The 18,863-nt window shown below is 40.0% G+C and overlaps 1 long non-coding RNA gene across 1 annotated transcript in view; it reads left to right on the top strand.

Moving 5' to 3' along the window:
• Positions 1-290: 290 nt before the first annotated feature.
• LOC110363927 (uncharacterized) overlaps positions 291-18,863 on the top strand; it is a 35,092-nt gene continuing 16,519 nt past the window's right edge. Inside the window, exons 1-3 of the long non-coding RNA XR_010471374.1 lie at positions 291-1,189; positions 9,283-9,354; positions 9,437-9,564. This is a non-coding gene — a long non-coding RNA (uncharacterized LOC110363927). The remainder of the gene's footprint in view (positions 1,190-9,282; positions 9,355-9,436; positions 9,565-18,863) is intronic.

Below are 18,863 nucleotides of genomic sequence, written 5' to 3'. Positions count from 1 at the left end.
TTAATATCTCAGTTATAGTGATCAGATATGCACAGTATGCTTACTGCTTCTTTTCTCCATGTACAGAAAAAACAGACAACTTTCAGTCTTGTGTTTTGTTTTAATTTTCACTGATAAGTATACTCTGTGCTACAAATACTTCTGGAGAAATAATTCAAAAAGGTATAAACAAGGTAGCTTGAGAATGAGCCTTAACCAAGGCATCCTGAAGTCAAGGTTTGGTGTAGCTGACCTAGATGTTTCTTCAAGAGAAGTGTGCAAATAAACAGTGACGTGAAGTGTTTGGGTTTTACTGATTTTTGGCAAAAAAATCTGGTCCTGATTTACCTCTCACTTAATTGTGTAAGTGCTATAAGCGATAAAGTCAGATCTCATCATCTGGAAATAATCGAAGAATGAAAAAATACTGTGGAAACGGTAATGGGGTCTTGACCATGAGAATGCAAGCTTGCAGTTTATCGGTTGAAGTGTTTCTGGTAGGGACTGGCCTTCTACAAGGCAGTGGCAGGAGATTCTCTGGTGCACTTTGAACCCATCTTTTTTGACTCTCTGTGACCAGACTCACACACAAGGGATAAGAGCAGAGAAAACTCATAGAATCATTAAGAGCTCATTGAAAAGACCCACCAAAGGGCTCACTGGGGATCCTGTCTTGGAAGAAGAGACCAGAAGAGCATGGCACAGTTTAGCAATACAATGAAATCTGAGGGAGGAGAAGATTACTTTCCACAAGACACCAAGGAGGAAGAAAGGAAGAAATACTAGGAAGAGGAGAAGATTAAACAGATGGGAAATATTGTCACAAGGAGAAATGGTTATAAATAGTCCAGGAATTAATTTAGGCTTCGAGGCAGAAGGTAGTTTCTGGGTCAGGTTTCCATGAAGGCAGTAGATAAAAACAGGAAGGCTCAAGGTGGAGCCTGTTAAGCACTAATTGTAGGAAAAGAGGCTTGTGAGAACCAGGAGTTTTTCTGTGGCATAAGACCATCGTTTTAGTCTGAAATTCCTCTGCTTTAAATCAGGAGGATTAATAGTTCTGCAGAAGACCCTGTTTCACAAAGCTGGTAATAAGGAAGATTGTACCACCTACTCCCCTATGAAAAATCACTTGGTGACTTTGCTCCGATATCTGGGTAGCCTCAGAAAACCTGTCTACCACTAGATGGGTGAGCAATTCCTAAGGAAACAGGTATGTCCCACCCGCATGCATGCTCTGCTCCTTTCTGTATCTGGGATGCCTCATATAAAAAGTGTTGACAGTTACAGTAGGGATTTTACAAGGGATTGCCATTCATATTCCACAAGGACCAAAAGATCCACATGGGAATATTTAATATAAACAGTAATAGTTTCCCACATCTTTGTTTAGAGAATAGCCTGAGGATTTCTAAACTTTAGGATCATATTCATTCCAGAAGAGTGGTTTCACTTATAGCTGTATAAATCTTTCCTTTACTTAAATGATGATTTTTTTTTTGTTTGCTTGTATCTGAATATTTAAATACAATATTCAGGCAACCAGACTGCCATGTGTAGCACAAATAACTCTCAGCTCATCTAGTTTTACTTTACAGTGAAAGACCTGATCTTCAGGGATCTTAGCTACCTCCTGTTATAGTGTGAGACCTGCCAGGCTTCCAGGAAAGACAGTGAAGACAGTGTTGTTGTGGTAGTTGTTGTTTTGTTTTGCTTTGGTTTGTGTTGCGGTTTGTTTGTTTGTTTTTAATAAAACAAATCAGGAAAATATTTCTCTGAGATTTCAAGATTGGACTTGCAAAGAAATCCATGGCTGAAAAATTAAATTGCCACTTCCAGCTGGACTGGATTCCTAATCACAGTGACTGGGCTGTGGAGCTTAGCACTCTCAAAAGCCCAGCCTTGCTGTTCAGTGCCTAAGAAGGAGCTGTTAGATACTGAGCTGTTTGGAGTATCTGCTCTGAAGCGTCCAAAAGGCCATTTCTCTTAGCTTGCCTTTGGGATAGTTTGAATGCATTTTTGGCCTACTTAGTGCTTTTAAACATTCCTAACTTCCTTAATAAAGCCTACTGTTATATCACACTTGTCACTGCTAGCCACAATCTGATATAGCACACGCAACCTCCTTTGGAATTACCAAATGTAGGGGAGGGGAGGATAAGCTATCTTTCTGTTAAGAGATAATGATACAGTATTGCTGACTTCTAGCATTCATGTGTCAGTCTCACAGATGACTACGAGACTGGAATACCTTTATTTCCTTCAGTTTGCCTGCTGATCTCTGAGATTTTAATGCTCATATGTGTCAGTTATCTCCACAGACATGTGGGCTTGAGTGCACCAGGCATGAGCAGTTACTGGATAGTGGCATTATTAGCTATTAATGAATCATTTCCTCACTCACACATATCTGTATTCTGAGTTTCTATTTTCATATCTATGCACTCTGGATAAGTTTAAGCAACGCTGATGCTCTCTCCTGGAACACTGGTTGAACATATGTGTCCTGTTCTGTTCCTGGAAATAGAAAGGGTGGATGAAAAATAGAGGTAATAATGCACTGCAAAAAGCAGTGCCTGTTCTTTCACAGATATAGTTAATCCTTCTTCAGAAAATAACTGAAATCTGGAGTTAAAGATAGGAAATTTTGCTAAAATTTGCAGCCCATGAGTTCTGAAGAAAGTCTGAACTCAGGGAAAATTTCAGACAAAATTGAGACATCATAACCTTAGCAGCTGTATGTGCCCTGGAAGGGTTTTTGTAACACACAGTGTTCCTCACATTCATATATCACTGTTTCAAGAAATTAATGATAACATAGATTATGCTACAACAAATTATTCCAAAATGGAAAGTGTGTGTGATATCATCCAGTTCAAGAGTGACAGTCAGAAGCAGAACAGCCAGACACTCATCTGTTTGTACCTGAGATCAAGACAAAAATAAAGGGGGATCACTTGTTTGGAATACTGAGGGAGAGGTTCTTTTACATGCTTGTTGACTGCTATGTTTTCTTTCTGGGAGTTAATAGAAATACACTTTCAGGTCTGTGTTTGCAGCTTTAGTTTACTGCTACTGGGATTAAGTCTTTTATGTCAGGAGGAAGGGAGCAGAGGTATTAGGACATAAAAAGGCTTTTCCACTTGCCAGGTGACCTACAGAGGCTAGACTCACTTTCTTCCTTTCTACACAAATGTTATGTTCCCTTTGACACATGAAGGGAAAGCAACTCAGGATGACCAATGTCTTCCCCCACCAGTGCAATCATTAAAGACAACTAAATTTAAGTAGGTTACCTCTACCTAACATCAATCAGTAGTTCATTCTTTACAAACAAGGCATCAGTTTTTGTAAAAAGGAAGTTTTACATGAAGAGGACCAGAAATTCTTTCTTGAGCTTTAATACAAAGGGTGCATTTATCTGATTTATCCATTTCCTGGAATTCATGAAAAACAGGATAACACAGCTTTGTAGTATTTTGTAAGAACTAAAACCAAAAGACCGACAAGTAATTTAAGTCTATCCACTTAGAAGTTTAGACTTATTACATAATGTCAGAGTTGGAGGAAAAGAGTTAACTTCCAATTAATCAGTTTTCCAGTAATCAACTATGTCATTGGTGTAAAAGGCAAAAGGTCAAAATATAAGAAAGCATTCACCAAAGCAGCTACTTGGTAAAGCCCAGTCAATATCTGAAATAATTGGTGTCAAACTTCCTTTTTGAAGTGAATCACAGAAGATATATTCTCTTTTTGTATTTGTTTCATCAGCTGATATTGTGCTCTACCTGTGGTTTGCAATGGTTTAAGTACCTGTGTATTCAAGGCTTCTTTCTCTTGATCATGTGCTTGATAAAGTTTTCATAACTGGGCTTAGCTAGTTTGTTTGGTTATACGCTTCCCTTCTGCAGCCTCTCTTCTTATTCTCCTCTCCAGACTCTTAACAACTCTTACTGCAAGCATACCAGTATTTATGGAGTGTCCTAAAGGACAGTGCCCCTTAAAAACATATTCATAAAAGTTAGTACAGTCCTTAAGTACAATGAGTTCAAAAGAAAAACAGTCTGGAAATGAGCTTTGAGATGAATGCTTTGGAGTCATTATCTGAGGTGCACTGGCAGTCTCTAATGAGACATTTGTAATTTAATTGTGTCATGGAGAGACTATAAATTTCCCCCAGAGCCCACATCCAAGTTGTTTTTATAATGAAGATAAAGTAACACACATACCAAAAAATCTTTTGAATACACAATAACTTCTTCCAAAAAGATAAAGAGGGCCTATATCCTATTTATGTCACTACACTTGGTTGCATAACAGAGCTTACAACAAGTAGGACAGAGGGCAAGAGTCAGTCTACAATAATTTAATACTGTATAATTCTTTACATTTCTCTTTTAGTCACATGATAATATTTTTGGGATCATTTCATATCAGTACTAGAAAAGAAGAAAAATAACAGGATTGCAAATGGTTGTTTTACAGAATCTTTATAGGGAATTATGTTGTGTCTGGGGAATTAAATGTTCTAATACTGAATGACTAAGCCACTCCTACGTCAGATTTCTACAGCTTTGGATAGAGAATTGTAAAGATTTTTAGGCCTCAATCAATACTAAAATGCTGCCTACTCAGTCCAAGCTCCTAAATAAATTAGGACAAGCATGTCTTCCAGATACAGATGATAATATACTCATTTGAACATACCCAATGACCTCTCTGGGTCCTTTAGCCAGAATGGTGTATTCACTTCTGTAGATTCAAGCAGGTTTTTGTGCTGTGGTTCTGTTTATTAAATTGTGCTGGAGACAATCTCCAAAGTTCCAGTTGACTGGAACAACTTTCTCAAGTGTTTAAAGTGATTTAAAATGGATGCAGCTTTTAAAATCAAACTTAAACTTCAACAGATAGATATTTAAGCATTCATTTTTAGGCAAAAGTCGGGCATACAACCCAGGAACAGGAGATAGAGGAGGCTGAAGAATATTTTCTGTTCTAAGTCTATGGCATATATTACAAAAATACTGAGTTTTACAAGAACTTGGTTTTGACTGTTTTCCTCTGACTTGTTTCTCTCACTCAAGCTGGATACGTGAGAACTGTGATCTAAATACAGGACAGGGAGTGATCACTCCTGTATTTTGATTCTGTGTTCAGTATAACTTGTCTCTGCATTTTTAGGAAAAGATATTTCACACTGAGAGAGCTTCTCAAAAGCCATTCTGAAATTTCTCATGACTCTGTAATGTCAACCCAAGAATCTGAAGCTGTCACCCTTGCAGATGCTGTTTACAGTGCAAGGTGTCAGATGAGAGACATTAAACTCTTCCTCAGAAGCAGCTACAATATATATTTTTGCCATTTTAGAACTATTTTAATTTTTTTTTTCACTCTCAATAAATGAATCTTTTCATATGCTTTCTGCCATCTGAAGGTGAATATTTTCATTGATAAATAGTAATTGGTTTAACCAAAGAATCAGAAAAATAATCTCCATCTGAAAGCCTTTTTTATAAAAAATGAGGTTTAGCACGATCCTTTCTAGGCTCCATAGGTGGTCTGATAATAATAATAATCATATATCTATTTCATTTTCTATTCTAGAAATTATACACACAATGCAGTAAAACACTACTGCAACCTGAAACCTGAACTAATTAAAGCATTATGCATAGTGGTAGATGAAAACTAATCAGGAAAGACTGCAGCCATTTGACCATTTTGGTCTGATTCTTCCTTGCCTAATACCTTCTGAAGACATTTATGGGCACATATAGGGAATATGGAACTGAGGAATGCATTAAAGACCAATGTATTTCATATTACCTTTTAATAAAAATAGAAGAATATACATTCCACTCAGTGCAATGCATTTGGCTTCACATTGCAGTAGTTAAATGAAATTTTATAGCCTTAATTTACAGGAAGTTAGGCTAGACAATGCCATTGCTTCTTCAGGCCTTAAAAATCTAGAAACCATGGAGTAAGTGACTACATTGGGTTCAAGACAATGAAGACTGAAGTTCTGCTGCAGCTGGAAAGGATAGGAATTTGCAGGAAATACAATACAGTATACACCAGAAAAGGAATGGATTCTTTCAAATAAAAAGTTGTGTGACTTGTTGCTAATTCCAAAGAAAGAGGTTACAGCTTGCAGATGAGGCACGGGCTGTAAACTATTCAGGATGACTTTCATTGCTCAGAGGGTATAATTAAAAGTATGAAGCAAACTGCCAAAATCTACAATAGAAATGAATAGTGTACACCAGGTCAAAAGGGATCTGGACTCATTTCTGGAAGAAGAGACAGTGTACAGCTGTTAGCTTAATTTTTTAAGGGTGAAGATGATCAGTTACTATATTAATTGATTGGTATTTCCTGGGCATGTTCTGTTAGGGTTTAAAATCTTCTCCCAGACCTTCATGCATCATTATTTCTTTCTGGCAGCTGCATCCACCCAGGAGCAAATGTCTTCCATTGACTGGAAATGTATATTGTAGAATAAAATTGCTGTAGTTACCAGAGAAAATACCTTGCGGCAAAGGAATTTCTTGTTTTTGTTGTGATTCAGACCAGGAAAAAAAAACGAAGGGTAACAAACTCTACTATTGGGAGTCTTGTCCCCACTTTGATCATCATGAAAGTGTCTAGATCTGGATGCATGTATCTAACTAATTGCATACACACATCCATACAAATAATATCCTAACAACTGCATGCAACTTTTGAGTCTCATTGGCTTTATGGTCTCTGTAGTGTAATGTACCATGTAAAAACACGGAACAAGGGAGAAGTGGACAGGGCTGGAGACAATCTGATCAAACGATATTGCAACTGTTCATGAATCCCACCTCAGTAACTCACCCAGCCAAGCCTAAAAACACACTGTCTTCCAAAATGGAGAGAGGCAGGCATAAGTAAAACTGAAGAGTTTACAAAATCTGAGGCTCACAAACTTCTTGAATGCCGTAACCCTCCCAATCATATAGTACCACTCAGACATTTCATCATCTGTAAGAGAGGGGATTACCACTTCTGCATCAATTATGAAATTGCTACAACAACCGATGTGACTTCAAGGAGAGTATTTCCACACTGGTGGCACAGGAGAAGATGTGGTTTTAGACCATGAGGAGGTTCTACAGTGAAAAGAGTTTGCACGTATTTTTATTTATTGGAACAATTCTTAGAACCTTCTGTATTAAGCTGAAAGGGTAATGGCCAAGGAGCTCTGTCTGCTCCATAGCATGCCCTGAGCTCTCATTTATTTGGAGCTGCAAACAGCTGCTGCATGCCTTCAGCCAGGCTCTCTTCATGAGACTAAAGCAGCAGGCACAGAGGAGTTTCCAAGGCTGGATTGCATCCATTTTTTCCACCCTCTGTAACATGGAGCAGCAACCCATGCTCACAATGCCAAACCAAGGAGGCCCAGGGGGAAAGCTGAAGTTTTTTTGATCCTGGACAAGTTACCTGGGACACTGCAGTCCAACATAACATCTGTTTACACCAAAGCAGCAGCATGAAGAAGGTCCAAGGCTTTCTCTGTTCTCACCAGCACTGTGGATCCAGCCAAAGAGGCAACAGCTACTTCTGGCTTAGCCCCAAATTTACAGGGCCCTGGGAAAGAAAAGTAGCATGCAGAGACAGGTCCTGCAGCTAATCCTGGTGCCATGCAGCCCCTCTGATACTTCTTTACTCAGAGGAGTTTGTAAAATTTAGGTCATATTAGTATCTTCCCTATATATGGAAAAGGACCATGGATAACCAGTTTTGCTCCTAGGCTTTTTTCAGCATAGTCTGAGTCACCATCGTTAGATGTAGGCGCAACAGAAATAGAAACAGAAATTCTCACTGAAATAGACCCAGGAAAGTCGTCATAGCCTCAGTCTTCCCTCCACTCCCTCACAGGTTTTCTTAGGCACTGAATAAATACAGCAGGAAATCATCCATACCTCAGCGGGGTTTTAATCTAAATATTATCAGAAGTTTAATAGCTGTTCAAATGTTTCAAAATGTTCCAGCTTCGCATACCACATGCATTACCAGTGGTGCAGCTCTGTTTAGAGCAGCTTGAATTGCGCAGGTGAAGAAGCCTACAGGGCTGGGTAGCATGCGCAGCCACTGAATGCTCTTGGGGATTGACTTTTTAGGGACTTCCTGAAGTGCGTGATATACTGATGTCCCTATTTTTAACATCTGCCCACCAGCTTTTTAAACATACTGCTACTGACTGGAAGAAGCCACCTCAAAGGGGCAAACAACACTAATTAAAATTTGTGCTGGCAGTTCTCAGGTGGGTGGCTGACTTGTGACTGCTACCACTGAACACACCTACACTGGCTTTCAGCAAACATAGTTGCCTTGAATCAATCAGCCTTCTTATCCTTGCCTTATTTCCAGAATAACATCTGTAAACATGGCACCAAACAGTGTCTGGGTTTCCCTGATTTGTCATTCCTTATGTCCACAGTGTTTAGTGAATTACCTTTTGTGGTTCAGGACTGACCTCTCATGAGACAGATGAAATCTAGATTTCCCTGGAAATGTCTGGCAAACTTTCCACTGACCTGAATAGAGTTGAGATCAGTTTTCCCTTTTTGGGATTTTGAGAGGATTTTGTTTGTTTGTTTGTATGTTATTTGTGCTCAATATTTCCTGTTCATAGACTATTTATGTAACTTCTTAATAGAAAATAATGCCTTGGTATGAATCTTTCAATAAGCTTTGGTGCTTTCTTCAAGATACTGTTCCTTGTTTTGAGGAATGTGTTCAGTTGTGCAAGCCTCTCTTCTGTACTGAATTTGTCAAATCAGAGAAGAAAAAACCAGAAAATCTGTGAAAGACACTGAAGTACTCCAAACAGATTGAGCGTTTCACTGGTCTTGCTCTCATTTCAACTCCAAGCACTTTGGCAAACCTGTATATTAAACACCTGGCCCACTGCCTTGGCTGGAGAGAGATGTTTTTGTGTGTTGGGCCTCCAGGTTTAAAAATATATTTGTATCAGCACCAGATCGTTTTGGTGGTTCATTGGTCACAGATAGGAAAAGATCTTAGCAAGTTTTCTAATACTTTAGAAAACTTTGCAGTGAGTGGTTTCTTCATATGCAGTTAATGTTCAGATGTAGTGTTTGGAGGGAACATCAGTACTATTTTATGGAGCTGGTATTATGTAATAGTATAACTTCATTTAAAAAGTCTAAATTAATACTACTTGGAAGCACTTGATTTTGGTACTCCAGTATTTAATTTTGTAGTTTCACATATTTTTTTTTACAAATCTTCCTTACTTATTTTGTCCCACAGTGCTAGCGTATGGACAGTGCAGAGAAATTGAATAGTTCTGAAAAAGCAGTCCTGGGACCATTATCCAACTGGGTAGGGCATTGAGATTGGAAGATCCATAAGAATATTCTAATCTGCCTTTGCTTATGAAAGGCTGATGCCACTCCTCTTTCAGTTTACAGGGATATCTCTACTTGCCCGTTTTAACCATGATCAGGGCTCCTATATCCCTACCTGAGATTTCCCGATCTAGAAACTGTGTACAGAAGAACAGGCTTCTCCCAGAAGATGTCTGACCTGCAGGTAGGTTGCACACATGCACTAAACCTGAGGCTTTCAAAGTATACCAGACCTTGTGCTTAAGTGTAAACTGAGTTGTATATATCAAGCGCAATTAAATTCATACTGCTGGAGGCCGTTGGACTAACAGGGAGGACTGCTGCAACCAATCTGCTCTTGCACTGCCAAGGAGACCCAGGGCTCTGAAGCATGAAGCACTTAGGTAGGAGAGAGAGCAGATCTGCTTCCCCTGGCCTGCCAGATGGCCAGAAATCCTGAACAAGTCTAAAATCCCCTGCTGTTCTGAGTGGTGAAACAGTGTTCACGGTGACCTTGCCTGCTGCAGTGCTCAGAGGTCCCTTGTTGGACTGAAGTTTTTGAGGAGCCATGGGGCTGTGCCTCAGCTCCTCACCTCCTCCTGTGAGAGTGGGGTTTGCAGGTTTATGATGCTGTGGAGCAAAGTCTGCTGAAGCTCGTGGTAGCTTCGCAGTTGATTCTCTGGGGTGGAGATTAGGCTGGTCATCTTCAGCATGGAAGTTTGTCTGCTCATCAAAAGCATTGGAGGGCTGCAGGAGGAAGAAAGAGGAGCTAATGCATGTTGCTCTTTTTCTATGTTTCTTCCACTCGATTGCTGGCAGATATGACCCATGACAAATCCTTGAAATATGGCTGTGCAGACAGAGATGGGATAGATCCAAGGGTAAAAAGCCTGTGCTCGGGAGATGCTGTGCTGTGAAAGATCACGAGTTCAGATGTATCTCCCATCTCATGTTTGCCATTGCTTACTTAGAGGAAGGCAGAACTGATGAGGAGAATGGCTGGGCAGGGCTCATTTCCCTACTCCTGAAACCTATGGAGTGGGGAAACACATGGTAATCCAAACAATGAGGCTCTCCTAACAATATGGACCATTTGAGACTGAGGAATGGAGCTGAAATGACAGAGACAGTTTGTGCCAGAAGTACATTTTTTGTGAATGCTGAAATCCTGACATTCCTGGCTAGCCCAGTATAAATATGGCCACCCAAATGCTGTGGCATTATTCGAGTTCATCTGCTGAATAGCTGTTATGTGGTTTCTTTGGCAGCCCAGTGAACCACTGAACTGAGAGAAAACCATGGCCCTGCTCTCCATGGCTGCTGTGCGGGGTCCAGCATAACGAAAAAAACCCAAACATGCCATGACCTTGTGAAAACAAGGCATCCTACACTTGCCTCACTGTGCAGCTTGCTAGCAGAGCTCTCTGAAGACAAGGGTGTGCATGCATCTTGTGCCAGAGCCGACCTCTCTCCTCCCTGACTGTCTGGCTGTAGCGAGGCACAAGCTGGGAACCAGTTTCCCTGTCCTCCCTCCGAAAACACAGACGATTTCTCACAACTGTAACCAAAGGAAGAGGCAGAACATTTATATTAAGCTTGCACTTGGCTGGACGTGTTTATACTTTGTTTCTGAAGACTGCACAGGGTGCTGGACTACATTAGTAGCGCAGGACAAAGTTCAGTTTGTGTGATGCAAAGAGGGCTGTGGGGGAAGATGACCTGGAGGTTGATACTGTGGCCCCTCCCTGGGAATTTTTTTCTTTTAAATTTGCAGTTTGTTGTAATCAGGTCCCTCCCAAGGGAAATAATTTGCTCTACTCAAAGCATTTTATAAGCTCCAAAGAGAAGCCCTTGTTTTGCTAGGATACTAGAGAGGAAGAAGCACAATATCCCACAAAGGCAAAGAAAAAGTCATAACTTGCCCTTTGCACTTTTTCAAGAAGGGAAAAAAGAAGCCTCCTCTCTAGCAAGATATGAAAAAATCAAATACTGTCACCCTTCTTTGAACTGAAGAGCAAAGATCAGCAGAAATGCAGGGGAGACTGCGTGCTGAGAGCTTATGGGCCCTAGCCCTCCTTCAGATGCTCACCCAAGCTTTTCACACTGCTCAGGAGCTTTTTAGTCCCTCCAGCCATACTACAGGAGTCAAATATCAACCCACACAGTTTTTGTGGTTAGTGGATTGCACTGCTGCACTGTCAAACCCCATGGTTTTATGTACCTTAAGGCAGTGTAGAAGCATGGGAGCAATGGAAACAGGGGGTTTCACTGTCTCAGCCTAGTAAGCAGGCAAAATTTCCAAACTATCAAAATTATTTAGAAATGTAATCCCCATTTATTTAGACCCAAGTCAATTAACCTGAATGGAGCAGTGTGTCTTTGCAGCTAAACCACTATAGGGATCCGAAAGAAGATAATTTAACCCTAGTTTAGGTGTCGGCACTGCAGGATGACACTCAGATGCCCACCTTTGAGAACAGGGCTTACATTTCTCAGTCAGGGTTTGCCTGAGATGGGTGACAGATAATGCCCTGTGTTAAAGCCTCCGTGGGCAGGAAGGGATGCTAACGGGGAGCCAGAGTAGTGTTTGCATCCATTCTCACAGCTTCCCAGGCTGGAGCTGGGCCAGACTTTCTAACCTCCTAGTACCTTGCTCAGTCCAACCCCACAGCACTTTCTGTTTATTTAACACTGTCCGGCAGCCTTGAGGTAACTGGGATGTTGCTGGAGAGAATGCGGCCAGCTCAGGGCAGGCCTCGCAGCTTTCCAGCACCAAACGAATCACAGCCCAGGGGTACCTCAAACATGCTGGATCCCCAAGTGGGCCATGATGTCCAATGCCAGTGGGTCACAACTCAGCTTCAGGTTGCTATGCTGGCCACTGAGATCTTGGTTAGCATAGAAAATGCTCTTCGGCTCAAAAGAAATAAAAAGGAGCCTGTCAAAAATATCATATGCATGCATGTATGCATGCATGCACATATGTAAGGATATGTATAAACTTTCCCTTTGAGAGCCGTGTTGGGGATGGAAAGGTTTACAGGCCCTGCAATGGAGCAGTGTTGTCAGGCGAGAGGAAAATAGGAAAGTGCAGCAGCTGCAAATCCTCATACAACATCTCACTTAAAATGTCATGTGTGCTACTTGGTTTAAATTGTCACCCCTCCAGCAACCACAAACAATGCAGAAACAGCAGATGTGTTTTCTATTTAGAATTAAACAGTTTATCTCAACCACTGTCATTGTTACAGAGGGAAAATAAATAAATATTCATGTTAATGTAAACTTCAAAAGGTACTTTCTGGCATGAATGGCTATTCTGAATCCAGATTTCACTGAGAAAACTAGGATTTAACCACAGATTTTTTCTTTTATTATTTTTTTTCCAATAGGGATGCTGGCAGCTCAGCATGTAGTAAAACCTAGACTGGTCAAAAAGATTTTTTGGCCAGATATAGCATCCAATAACTCATGTCATTTAGACTTAATGGTCCAGAAAATTTAAGTAAACATCATAAATGTCTTTTGTTATTAAACTTTCCATTCAAACATTTTGTTTAACTCTTTCTTAATGGAGAGTAAAGATGACATTTCAGGCATATATTTGCCTCTGTGATAATCCTAGAGTCACCTCACTGAGATTTAAAGAGTTGCCACAGTCTCAGTCTAGGCAAGCACTCAGCAAGAAAAACAATGACCATTGTGAGCATGTTCTCTGAAGAAGCTGAGTTAATGATGAATTTGACCTTTAGAGGTCAAGGTCAATTTATTGTACAACTCTTCATTTTAGAAGTCTATGGCTTTGTACTTCGCAGGGGTGAGAAGCATCTTAAGCAAGAGTGACCATATCAATATTATTAGACACTTCTTTATTTTTATGAGGATACACTGTTTTTAAAGGGTGTTGTTGAGTGATGTGGTTGGGATGGGCCTTAGGAAAATTGTCTTTTTTGTACAAAAAGCGAATGTACAGCTTCATTTAGTAATCAATGCCCTTTTATGTTGATGCTTACATTTAAGATACAATAACAAAGCAGAAATATGTCTAGTTGTGAAGATATTTTGACTAAATGAAGCTTGATTTGTTTCAACAGCCCGAGGAAGGTTCCAAAGCTGAATATCACTGCGATCTTCTTTGTGTGTGACATGGCCTTCACCAATACCTTTCCTGTGTCTGATTTGTAGCCAGTATTTTAAGACCTCACAAAGTGAGCTTGTTTCCAGATTTTATGTTTTTACAAAGAGGTTTTGTCTTTAGGCAAGGAAACACAAATGTTCCTGTTACTCTTCCTGCCTGAAATGAGCAGAAGAAGGGTATATTATGGTCTTGTAATAAGTTCAATTCATTGCTTGTTTCTCCACAGTTCTCACAGTCCTGCAACTCTGCAGGACTTCTCAGTAGTTAGCTAGATGTCTGCAGAGAATGCAGTAACCAGGACAGGCCCAAAATCAGTGTTAGCATTTCAGAACGGCTACAAGATAAAGAAGACACTGTGCAACACACCATCCTCTGGGATCCCTATAAGAAAGAAGAATTTTGGGAGCTGTGCAGTTTCCTGGTGGTTAAGGCCAGAAGGGATTATTAATTCATCTGGTCCAGGGCTTGGCCACAAACACATGACCAAGATTCATCAAAATGAAATCTCAGTAACCCTTTTCACACCACAGAGAGCTGATCTACTTCAGCTGTCCTGTCCTCAGACATGATCAGTCTCCAGTGTTTTGGGGGAAGGAAGACCTCCCTCTGGACAAGATGACAGGCAACTGGGACCAGTGGAGGGTTGCAAGGGGATTCCCTCCTCACCTCTCTTAGCAAATGTGTCTAAATGTGAAATTAAATTGCAGCCTTCGATTACTTTAAGGTAGTAGTCAGTATCATTTCTGTGTGTGAGGTACAAGCATTTTACCTTCTCATCTGACTCTGCTAACTATCCTGAGGAGAGGTAACATGCAAGTAGGCAAGGGCAGAGCTGGTTTCAAGGAATCATAGTTCTGATCTTATCACTGGTACATGCTTGCTGCAGTAAATCTGTAAAAGATGAGTGTAATCCTTTGAAATTAAAACATCAAGGCCGGGCTGCGCATTGGGTATCTCTGTTAATGATTTTTTGTCAGCCTAGCCAATGTGAGCATCACAATATCTTCTGTCTGTCTTGGCTCCTCTTCTGGTTTACATGACTTGAATATAAACCAGAGAGACTTTTCCAAATGTGGTATCGCACCTAAGCAGTTTTTCCAGAGCAGCAATTCTGGATCAGCATTCCTGAATAATCTCATGAGCAAACAATTTTAATGTGCAGTAACAATATATACAGGTGGAATTACATAGAAATAGTTACTGTGTTTAGCTTCCCACCTGGATTTGTGCCAAGCTAATTTTCAAGTGTAAATGATCCCTAAGAGATTACATATTTACCCAGAGGAGGAAATACATTCCTTTATTATAAGACTGCACTTGTACAATTGAAGGAAAGTGTAATGCAAATGGAATGGACAGAAATCTGTTGCTAAATGGGAACTGAAGAGCTTAATTAAGTGCATCACTGAACAACCAAGGTCTTTACTTCTTAATATTGGTTTGCATGTTCATACCCATGAGCATCCATAAAGTCTCCCAGCAAGTGGATTATATATTTGCATAGATAATCTGTTCCTCTGAGTTACAGCTTGGATATATTTTTCTTACAGATATGAATATTATTCTGCCTCCCAGGCATTAGTTATTGACTAAGGTGTGCATGAAAGCAGACTGTGGAAATTACAATAGGAAATGTAGTTATCTTTTAAATGCTTTTACACAATTGAAAATTGATTTGCAGTAACATAGACACTTGAGTGGATGAATTTGAAGTCAGTATGATTTTCTTATTGCTTTCTCTTATTTTCAGGCAGCCTTATTTGAAATTATTTTATGGCATCACTCTTCAGGGATCTTGAGGTCAGACCAAGAAACCTTCCAAAGCAATAGGAAGTTAATGCTAAAACAATGCTATAAGATAGGAAAAGTAAAGGCTAATGTTATCTACATGTCAGAGAGCATGGATAAGTTCTTACAGCATTGCTCTAGCAAAATAGATTTGCTTCCTCACTACGGAAATCATGCTGTTGCTATCATTCTTAACAGAAGCAAAATAAGATTCTGACCCAACTATTTCGGTTTAATAGATGGAAAATCCTTTTTAAAAGCTGGAGAATAAGTAACACCAAAGCATTCGATTTGGTTCTTTTCCTTCTTGTGAGCTGCCTAAGAAAACCAAATTATTTGCTGAGGTAATTTTATGTTTTTGGCCTGTTTGCAACATTTAATTATGCAATTATTTATGCCTCATATAGAGCTTTGAAATATTTAAGCTATGTTGATAACATTTTTTTTTACAGAGATCATGCCAAAGTTTCGCTGTCTTGATTTCATTGAAAAACTCCCAGACTCCTGTTTCCAAGGCTGACACAACCAAATATGCGGTGTACTTGATTATTCTCTGATTTAAAATAAAACATCTAATATTGCCTTTACATCCTTTTCTCAGTGAAGATGTATTGTAGCAAATTTATTCAGCAGAAAAAATCATGACCATAAAGTTGGCCAGGCTTAGTCTCAAATTAATTCAGTTTTATCTAAGTGTCTACACAAGAAAATAATTGGTAGTAAGTCTGTAGCTCCAGGCAGTACTCCCTCTGTCTCAACACAGGGCATGTGCCTCTATGCAGGTCAGTCATGTTTTGCTGAAGTCATGCCAAATAGATAAAGGTATCTGTGAGGCAGACTTTAAGGGTAAGGCTACATTATTCAATTTCATCTTCTATTTATTTTATTTTTAATAATTTTACCTGTCTTTTAAAACACAGAGAAGTATTAAGATTCCCAAAATGCCTTCTCCAAATCTTTTCTTTCTGATAAGTGACTGTCCTAAAGTAAGGGTAAGAACTGCTTCACCACTGCAATATTGTTTCTCAGGAATCACAGGGTGATACCTTTGTTTTCCACCTGGGAAGACAAGTTCTGCGGTCTTACAGAAATAATGAAATAACTGCTTAAAATCCTGATTTCTTCTGAATCCTGCACCCTAACTCATCTTGCAGCCTCATGCCCAGATTCAGCCCTCACTATCTCCATTTTAGGGACTCTAAGCATCCCTCTCTGACATGGCTGACAACAGCCATCACACTTCTCGCTAGCCTGTCATATCCACAGGAGTTTTCCTTAGGAAAAGAAATTCCCATTCCATTGAAATGGCAAATGGCTGCCCAGCCAAACCAGAGAGACTGGAGCCCTGTGCACCTCTGAGCAGTGGGAATGAGGCAGGATAGCAGGTGGCAGAAGCAGCAGTCACAACTTAAGGGTATACTGGGTATCCACTCCCTCCTCCCCTCAAAAACCCCAGAAATCATATTTTGTTCCAATTTCCATTACAGACTATTTTAAATAATTTAATCCAGACATCTTCAGAACTTTTTTCCCTCAGCTGGTGATGGGAAACAAAAGGGTCATGACTACCTTTGTCTGGCCACTTGCCCTTGTCACAGTAAAATTACTGGGTTTGCAATGGAGGAAAATGCTCTTTTTGAGAAATGGGAAGGTGAAACAACTTGGAGGAGATAAGAGTAAAGAAGAAGAGGATAAGAAGGAAAGACTTTGAAGGCTAACAACTTTAAAAACATGTTCATTGTAGGAGGTGAAAACCAGAGATGATGCATATGATGATGTTACTTGCCACCCTAAGAATAATATATGGTTATCAAATTATCAAATTATTTGGTTATCAAATGATCAAATTACTTAAACTCCAGTGTGGCACGGGAACAGTGGTGGGATGGTTGTCTCTTGTGACTTTGACAGTTTAGGGTCATTTAGAAACGCAAGACAACACCTCCATTTTCCTGAGTTCTTTCACTGATAAGCAAACCCTATTTTGACTGCTTAGATTGAAAATAAAATAATTATTATGAAGAATAAATGATCACATCTCTCAGATGAAGGGAAGAAAGCTCTAACTGTGAACAGTAAAAAAATGAGCTTCGTCAGATGCCATTCAGGAAAGGAAAGAGTTGCCTTCTCCACTTTGGGTTTCTAGTGGCAGCTACAGGTGAGCAGGAGGTTGTTTTACACTAACTTCTGGTGGTTTGTTATGGGGTTTTCTCATTGATTTGCCATTCCCAAACCTTTAAGGGCATCTTTTGGTTGATACACTTGGCACATACTTATAGATACACTTCATTTAAGAGACAACAACAGCAGCATATATAACTAGGGAAGCCATAGACCTTTGTTTTACCCAGCTTACTGTATGGCCTGATTGTGCTTTTGTTCCTCAGCACCTAGCAAGCCACTGTCACTACAGGAAACATCAGCAGGAGCCACATCGGTTGTGAGAGATTATGTACGGTGTTAGGATGGTGTTTGCTGTCTCCACTTTCTGTAGGAAAGTTGGTCTAAAACTGAAATGAGAAGTATATGCAACTAATGAGCATGACAATGGAATTAAACATTTAGACTGCCTGGGCTGACTGGATTTTTTTCCACAAAGAATATCCGTAATTGGTTTTGTTATGTGTGTGGTTCAAATTTTTATGGCTGCCATTATCAACCGTTCCATCCGGGGTATGGCCATGATCCTTGGCATATTTTTGGTTGGGGTATTGTGCAACAGACCATAGGCTGCCAAGTATCTATGAACTTATAGTATGGATCCTTGCAGTGACTTCTCTGGAATATTCTCCTGGTTTGAAAGATGTTGTCTGTTCCCGATTTTAACACAAAGATGCTCTCATTAGAGCCAGTAAAATATTGGAAGAGTGAAAGGAGTGTTAAGTCCCATCTTGATTACCTCTTCTGCTTTAAGCTGGAGCACTCCAGCTGGGGTGGAAGGCCTGTTCAGTGTCCTGCCTTCAGAGCTTATTGGAACCTGTTCAGTTTTTGAAAAGCTCAGGGAAAAATACTGTTTCATTGCAAGTTAGACCATTGAGGGACACAAAAAAGATAAGATGAACTTCTGACTTTATCTGAACTTGGAATACTTAGCTCCCACACCTCTGTTAATTTTCACGTTATTATTAATTTCACCATTCCTTTATATACATGATGTTGAAAACTAAGTAGCATCATTAATTAAAAGCTAACGAAACCAATGACATTTCATACTCTGTGGACAGTTATCTGCGTAAGAATGACTTGTTATTTCCCTGTGCATATGAAATACAAATCATCTTTCCATCTGGGTAAAGCAATCAGGGACTCAAAAGTACAGAGCTCCTTGAATTGGCATGGAAAATGAAAAGGAAGGGGAGAGAGGCCAGAGGAAGTAGTTCGGTGTTGTTTAGTCACAGCGGCAGCAGCCATCCCACAGGAAACATTTCTGGCCAAAAGGGAGAGGGGTGGTCCCCTTTCCACTGCTCTGACCCTTGCAGTTTTGCAGACCTGTCTGCAGGGTGTTAAAGCCAAGGAATATGCTGCTGAAGAAAGCCTGAGACATTGGATCGAAGCAGTGAGTCACAAATCGTGATTGC

This window comes from Columba livia, chromosome 3, assembly GCF_036013475.1.
Source record: "Columba livia isolate bColLiv1 breed racing homer chromosome 3, bColLiv1.pat.W.v2, whole genome shotgun sequence".
In the NCBI taxonomy this organism is placed as follows: domain Eukaryota; kingdom Metazoa; phylum Chordata; class Aves; order Columbiformes; family Columbidae; genus Columba; species Columba livia.
Note: the sequence above shows the minus strand (reverse complement) of the source record. Positions and strands in the feature narration are given on the sequence as shown.